This window comes from Humulus lupulus, chromosome 1 (assembly GCF_963169125.1).
Source record: "Humulus lupulus chromosome 1, drHumLupu1.1, whole genome shotgun sequence".
NCBI classification, from domain to species: Eukaryota; Viridiplantae; Streptophyta; class Magnoliopsida; order Rosales; family Cannabaceae; genus Humulus; species Humulus lupulus.
The window spans coordinates 280,582,999-280,591,739 of NC_084793.1; positions in this window are offsets into that span (position 1 = coordinate 280,582,999).

Here is an 8,741-nt window from a genome sequence, read left to right on the forward strand (position 1 = left end):
TAGATCTCCCATTCATTGGGATGAGACAGGTGAAAGGAGATACTTAGGTCCTGAGGCAGTTCAGAGGACCAGTGAGGCTATTGAGAAGATTAGAGCTCGGATGCTTACTTCTCAGAGTAGACAGAAGAGCTATGCAGGAACGTGAAGTTCCAGGTGGGAGACTATGTCTTCCTTAGAGTCTCGCCATGGAAAAGGGTGAGAAGGTTTGGGAAGAAAGGCAAGCTGAGTCCTAGATTTGTAGGTCCATTTGAGATCCTGGAGAGGATTGGTCAGGTGGCTTATAGATTGGCTTTGCCTTCAGCTTTGTCAGCTGTGCATAATGTATTCCATTTATCAGCTCTTCGGAGGTATGTATCTGATGCGAGTCATATCTTGAGCTATGATGTTCTGGATTTAGAGCCAGATCTCTCCTTTGAGGAGCAGCCTGTTTAGATACTTGACAGAAAAGATAAAGTCCTCAGGAATAAGACGATACCTTTGGTAAAGGTATTGTGGAGGAACAGCAAGGTCGAAGAGGCGACCTGGGAGTTGGAGTCAGATATGCGGAGTCAGTATCCCGAGCTGTTCAGGTAAATTTCGAGGATGAAATTTCTGTAAGGAGGGGATAGTTGTAATGCCCCGGATTTCCTAATATGGTTTAATGGCTAGATTAGTAGGCCGGGAGGGCCATACTTGTTTAATTATGCCATTAAATGAATTTATGCATGTTTATGAGAATTATATTATAATATGATGTTAAATGCATGCATGTGGGTCCACATTTGTTTACGGGGGTGTTTTGGTAATTTGGCCCGTTGAGGGCATAATTGTGTATTTGTTTGCATGTCAATGATATATTGTGAGGCCACATTATAATGTGGATTGGTTCAGGTTATTCGGCATGAGACGATCTTTAAATATAATTTATCGGTTTGGTCATAACAGGCTTAAGCTCGGGGCTCGGGGTGAGTCTCGGGGTGTTTTTAATGATTAAAGCGTTACCAGGAATTATAGGGTAACGGGATATGAATTATTGGTGTTTGAGATTATTGAGATTAGCGGGAATTGGAAAGCGTTAATTATGATTAACGAGATAGGTGGAAAATACCGATTTTACCCTTGGGGTGACTTTAGAAACCTTAAGTGTCCTAGGGGCATTTAGGTCATTTGGGTTTGGGTTTATATGAAACTTTAGATGGCTGTAGAAAAACAGAACAAAACAGAGCCCTTACTTCTCCTTCCCGTACATCATTTTCTCTCATTTCACCTTTAGAGTTTTTGAGCTCAAAGTGAGGAATCAAGCTAGGAAATTAAGGAGTTGAGTTCATAGAGTTGGTTCAGCCATTGAAGGGGATTTAAACTCAAGTTTGAGGTGAGTTTCAGCCATAAGTTTTTCTGGTTTTACTCTATTTTTTTTTAGTTTTCAGCCTATGATTTTGTTGAGGATAGTTTGGATTAATCGAAGTTTTGATTGATGTTTAACTTGGGTTTTGATGAGGGTTTGATATAGATGGTGTTTAGGGGTTGGATTGAGTGTTTGGATGAGGTTTGGGACTGGTTTGAAGGTTTGGTTTCAAGGGAAAACGCAGGGGAAGAAAGCTGGTGGACTGCTAGTTTGTGTAAAGGGCCGCGGCACGGCTATGGTGAGCCGCGGCCTGTGTTGATTTCTGTGGGGGAAATGCCTCTGTTAGAGGGGTGAGTCGCAGCCCACAGAGGCATTTTTGGCCAGAAATGGGTTTTTGACTTGGGGATTCAAGCCTTAGGCCTCGGGATCGATCCTACTACCCGGTTTAGTAGGATTCGATGTCTCGGAGGCTAGGTTTTGGTTTGGGAACCTTTGTTAATCATTTTCATTGATGAATCCTATATTTTGGTTATGACCAGGTAAACGTCAAGGAATTAAAAGATTGATCGTTCTCAGGGGTCGTTCTTATATTAATTTTCACTCGAACCAGAGGTAAGAAAATAGTGTATGAATACAATTGCACCCTGTATATGTATATGACATGCGTGATTTTTTTTAGGCATGTTGGTTGATAAATGTGGACATGGATAACATATTAAATGCTAAAGAATGTTGCTTACTTGTTTATGGCACTGACTAGTCAGGGACACTGACCTAAGAGTCAAAAATGGCATAGCGTCATGAACGTCGAGCCAAATGAAGATTAGATCTAATCGATATCAGCATTGAATGGCTCTATGGTATTAATGCTGGACCGACCCTAAGGTCGATGAACTTATAAGCGCTTGGCTAGTCTAAGACTAGTTACTGAGAGCCAGGGCATATGGCCCAGGTGACTGCTTGTCACATGGCTAGGGAACGATGTTCCATAGTTATGACTCTAGGGTCATGAGGAAGGTTATGTTGGTGACTAATCACCATGCACCTATCTTGTTAAAGCTAGTGAAATGCTCACTTATCTGTTAAGCCCTGGTGATCCTATCATCACGTGGCTAAAGGGAGCTGTCCCCATATTAGTGACTTTTGTGATTGTCACCTATCTGTTTTGGAATGATAGTCCTGAATGATTATTATGATCATTGTTGATATTATATCATGCTTTATTGTGTTTTCTTGCTGGGCCTTGGCTCATGGGTGCTATGTGGTGCAGGTAGAGGGAAAGAAAAGCTCGCCCAACCTTGAATGGAGAGCTTAGGTGGTGATGTGTACATGTGCGGCCGCTTGACCACCACGACCAGAGAGTTCTCAGAGGAACTAGGGGGTTTACCCTATTTTTTCCGCTTAGGTCGGCGCGTTTGATATTTTGAAACTGTAATGACCATTTTGAGTTGTAATAACTTATAAATCTTTTATGGGCCCATGAACAGTTTTATGCGTTAAATAAAAGATATCCTTTCCTTTTTATTAATTTTTCACCTTAACGTGATAATAACACTTAGATCACGTTTTTAACCAAAGGACTCGGGTAGCGGGTCAAACTTTCGGTTCACTATTCACCGTAACTGTTCTGGGGTAACCAGGGCGTTACAATCTTGGAGTAAGTATCTACCTTTGATAGAGTTTTCCTACAACAACAGTTATCAGTCTACCATTGGAGTTGCACCTTATGAGATGTTGTATGGTAGGAAGTGCAGATCTCCATTCATTGGGATGAGACAGGTGAAAGGAGATACTTGGGTCCTGAGGCAGTTTAGAGGACCAGTGAGGCCATTGAGAAGATTAGAGCTTGGATGTTCGCTTCTCAAAGAAGACAGAAGAGCTATGCAGATCCCAAGCGTAGAAACGTGGAGTTCCAAGTGAGAGGCTATGTCTTCCTTAGAGTCTTGCCATGGAAAGGGGTGAGAAGGTTTTGGAAGAAGAGCAAGTTGAGTCCTAGATTTGTAGGTCCATTTGAGATCTTGGAGAGGATTGGTCAGGTGGCTGACAGGTTGCCTTACCTCCAGCGTTGTCAGTTGTGCATAATGTGTTTTATGTTTCAGCTCTTCGGAGGTATGTATCTGATGTGACTCATATTTTGAGCTATGAAGATCTGGAGCTTGAGGCAGATCTCTCCTTCGAGGAGCAGCCAGTCTAGATACTTGACAGAAAGGACAAGGTCCTCAGGAATAAGACAATACCTTTGGTTAAGGTATTGTGGAGGAACAACAAGGTTGAGGAAGCGACCTGGGAGCTGGAGTCAGATATGCAAAATCAGTATCCCGAGCTGTTCAGGTAAATTTCGAGGACGAAATTTCTGTAATGTCCTGAAATCCCTAATGTGGTTTAATGGTCGGATTAGTAAGCTGGGAGGGCCATAATTGATTTATTATGCTATTAAACTGTTATATGCATGCTTATGTCAAATATACTATAATATGATGTTAAATGCATGCATATGGGTCCACATTTGATTATAAGGGTATATTGGTAATTTGACCCGTTGAGGGCATATTTGAATATTTTGGTGCATGTTTGTGATTAATTGTTGAGGCCACATTATAATGTGGATTTGTTCAAGCTAATCGACATGAAACGATCTTTGAATATAAATTATCGGTTTGGTCATAACATGCTTAAGCTCGGGGCTCGGGGTGAGTCTCGGGATGTTTGGTGATTAGAGCATTACCGGGAATTAAAGGGTAACGGGTTGTGAATTATTGGTATTTGAGGATATCGGGAATTGGAGAACGTTAATTATGATTAACGAGATAGGTAGAAAATGTCGATTTTACCCATGGGAGTCTTTGGAAACTTTTATTTGACCTAGGGGCATTTTAGTCTTTTTACCCCTAGGATTGGTATATGTGCTGAAGGCTGTAGAAAATATAACCAAAACAGAGTTTGGTTACCTCCCTCACGTTCATCATCTTCCTCTTGTTTCCTTTGGAGTTTTTTATCCCAATTTGAAGAACTAAGCTAAGGAATCAAAGTTTGGAGCTTAGGACTCTAGTTCAACCATTGATGAGGACTTAAATCCAGCTTCAGGTAAGAATCTATCCATGAAACCTTAGTTATGCTCTATTTTTCTTATGGTTTTCAGTTGTGAAATCTAAGGTGTTAAGTTGAGAATTAATGGAAGTTTTTGGAGGAAGTTTACTTGGGTTTTGAAGCTTGTATGGTGGGTAAGTTGTGGTAGCAATTGGGGGCTTTGCTTGGTGATGTTGGGGGAGTTTTAATGAGGTTTTAGATAGAGTTCAAAGGGAGGAAAATAGGGTTTTTGACTGAATTTCAGGTGGGGTCGCGACTCTGTTCTAGAGCGTTGCGGCCCAAGCTTAAGAAAATGGGAGGAAGTGGCTGAAGGGCCGCAACATGGCCAGGGAGGGCCGCGGCCCGTGCTAGGAGCTGAAGGGAGGCCACCTCTGTTTGAGGGGCGGGCCACGGAATGGCCAGGGAGGGCCGCGGCCCTTAGTGGCATTTTGGCCAAAAATAGGGTTTTGGCTTGGGGATTCAAGCCTTAGGCCTCAGGATCGATCCTACTACCCGGTTTAGTAGGATTCGGTGTCTCTGAGGCTAGGTTTTGGTTCGGGAACCTTTGTTATTCATTTTATTGATGGAATCCCATATTTGGTTATGACTAGGTGACCGTCAAGGAATTAAAAGGTTGATCGTTCTCAAGGGTCGTTCTTATACTAATTCTCGCTTGAACCAGAGGTAAGAAAACTGCACCCTATATATGACATGCGGGGTTATTATAGAGGCATGTTGGTTGTTAAATGTGAAAAATGATTGCATATTAAATGCTTAGCAGAGCTTTCTTACTTGTGTATGGCACTGATTAGTCAGGGACAGCACTGGTCGCATATTACTGACCTGAGAGTCAAAAACGACATAAGCGTCCTGAATGCAGGGCCGATTAAAGATTAGATCTAATCAATATCAGCGTTGAATGACTGTAGGAGCATTAATGCTGGATCGACCCTAAGGTCGATGAAAATATAAGCGCTTGACTAGTCTAAGCTAGTTACTTAGAGCCAAGGCCTAAAGCCTAGATGACAGCTTGTCACATGGCTAGGGAGCGGAATCCCATGATTGTGACTCTATGGTCACGAGGTAGGATATGTTAGTGACTAGTTCATTAAGCACCTATCTTGTTTAAGCTAGTGAAAGGATCACTTATTTGTAAAGCCCTGGTGACCCTATCGTCATATGGCTAATGGGAATAGAACCCATCTTAGTGACTTTTGCGACTGTCACTCCTCTGTTTTGGACTAAAAGTCCTGAATGATTATTATGATCATTGTTGATATTATTTCACGTTGTATTGAGTTTTCCTGCCGGGCTTTGGCTCATTGGTGCTATGTGGTGCAGGTAAAGGGAAATAAAAGCTCACCCAACCTTGAGTGGAGAGCTTAGGTGGTGATGTGTACATATGCGGTCGCTTGACCACCACGGCCAAGGAGTTCTCAGGGGAACTAGTGGGTTTAACCTATTTTTGCTGCTTAGGTGGGCAGGTTGTAAATTTAAACTGTAATGACCATTTTGAGTTGTAAATAACTTGTAAATGTTTGGATGGGCCCATGAACAGTTTTATGTTTTAAATATAGTATATCCTTCCCTTTTGATTGGTTTTCCACCTTAACCTGTTAATAACACCTAGAAGTACGTTTTTTTTAACTAAAGGACTCGGGTAGCGAGTTAAATTTACGGTTCATCGTAACGGTCTTGGGGTAACCAGGGCGTTACATTTTCTATTATTTAAATATATATTTTTTGATATATGATATTTTTGTTGTTTGATCTTTTTAAAAAAAAAGACATTTTCTACAAAGACTCAAATTTTAAAAATAGGTTAACTAATTAATTTTAAATATTTTAATATATTAAAATATTATAATTAAGTTATCAGATATTAAAGATATTTTTGAAATCTTTTATTTAAAAATAGTAATATTTGATTATTTTATGAATTTTAATATTTAAATAATTTGAAAATTTGAAAATTTGATGACTAGATATTTTTATAGATATTCTAATTTGTTTAACTGTTTAAGATATTTTCTCAAAAACAACAAATGATAATTTTTTTAAAATTTATAACTGGTTAAATTTTTTAAAATATCATATTTTTCAAACAAATTAATAAAATATTTTTTAATAAATGAGATTTAAATTAATTGTGGTTAATTGTTGATAAATCCTATTTAAATTAAATTAATATTTTTTTTCAAAATGATCTAAACTAAGTTAATTGTTGATAAATGAAATTTAAATTAAATTTTGTAATTATTGATAAATTTAATTTAAATTGACTTATTTATTTTTGCAAAAATTTAATTAATTCAAATTTTTGGATAAATTATAGAAAATTAATTGTGGTATTTTTGCATAAATTCATAGACTTGCTCATATAGTAACATGATTAGACTCATCCAATTATAACATCTCTGTTTGCATTATATGTGGTATTTTGGTAATTGGGCTTAGATGCATATAGTTGTCCATATGTTTACTTAATATATGGATTTTACTAAATAAAATACTCATAAAATGATATGTTTTATTTGGGCCCATTAGAAAATGTAATGTTTAAATTCCTCTATTTTGGGTGTCTACTTGTGAAGCCCATTTGCTTTGCATGACTATAGTGGGCCTAATCAATTAATAACAATTAATAAAATGAATGTTTAAATTACTGTCTTTTGGACCTTGTATGGAAGTATGAGAGCCTTAGTAGTGGGAACGACATACTGGACCCAGCCCTCCTCCATACAAACCCAATTGTTAAGGCTCATTTGCCTGAGTTTGACTTAATTTTATAGGTTCATTATAATAGTTAAACCTAAATATTGACTAGCAACAAATTAATTCTAATTTAATTGAATTTGTTTCAATAGGACACTTTAGAATTAACAGAAAATTATATGACTTTGGTTTTAAAAATTTAACTTTACAATTTTTTGGAGAACCATAGTTATTAATTTTCGAGAATTAATAATAAAAATACTATTTCTTATGTAATAATGATCTTATTTTAAAGATTATATTCGATCTCCACCGTTAGTTTAACAAGGTCAATAGCTTAATGGGGCCTCGAGACGCTTTGATTCATCCCCCTATGGAATGTGTTCATTAGTTATTTTGACAAGGTTAAATTTCGAAAGATAGATAATTATAGGTCAAATTCTACTAGACTCACTCCTACGGTGACTACTAGGACTAAATCTATTGATTATCGAAACTGTGGATCTAGCTCATAAAATAAGAGATTTTGTTTTCTTATTTTGATCGAATAATAAGTAGTTAATAATGGTGTCCATTATAAAATGAGTTTACAACTCTATTTAACTAATGATATTTTTTTGACTCTCGCCAACCGGGACAACGATATCATAAAATAGTTAAAAACCTAGAGAAATAGAGATATTATTATTTTGGTATTTTTTTTCCATATCTTACATATTTATGGTATATGTTGTGATATTTCTTGCAATTAGAGTGAATAGAAGTTTTATTGAGAAAATGTGATTGATTTCTATTTTATTGATAATATATAGTTTTAAGTATGGTTGTGTCTACTCCCATCCTTTCTCAACTTTCGATGGAGAAACTCACTGGAGAAAACTTCCTTAAGTGGAAGCAGAATATCAGCATAGTGTTGATTGGTGACAACTCCAATTTTGTCATGACTGAGGAATCCCCAGAAGTTTCGGCTGAAGGAGTTACCAAGTTTGTAAGAGACAAATACGAGTGTTAACAGACAGCTAATAACAAGGCACGGTACTACATGTTGACTAGTATGGTTGATACTCTCACGACAAAGATGGAGAATGTCGAGACGGACTACGAAATCATGGATCAGCTCCAAGACATGTTCAGTGCAAAGTCTGTGCAGACTCGTTTTGAGGCCACCAAGAAATATGCCAATGCTCGGATGGCACCGTCTCAGCACGTTCGTGATCACTTGATCAAGATGACCAACTACTTTCAGGAAGCTGAACTGCATGGAGCAATTATAGAAGAGTAGACTCAAGTCGGCTTAATCCTCAACAGTCTCTCTCCAACTTTCCTATCGTTCACCACAAACTATGTGATGAATAAACTCAACTATGGTCTGACGCAGCTCGTGAGAGAGCTTCAGACTTTCAAGTCTATCATGGGTGGACCAAGAAAGGGAGGAGAAAAGAAGACTAGTGTTGAAGCTGCTGATCTAGCTAAGGCTGAAGCTAACCATGCTTCATCTTCGAAAGCTGGAAACAAGAGGAAAGATGGACAAAAAAACAACCCCAAGCCTGCAAAGGCTGCAAAGACGAGTGCACAACCTAGTGCACAGACGCCTAAGGGGAAGAAAAAGAAAAACAAGAAAGGTGATTAGAAGAGG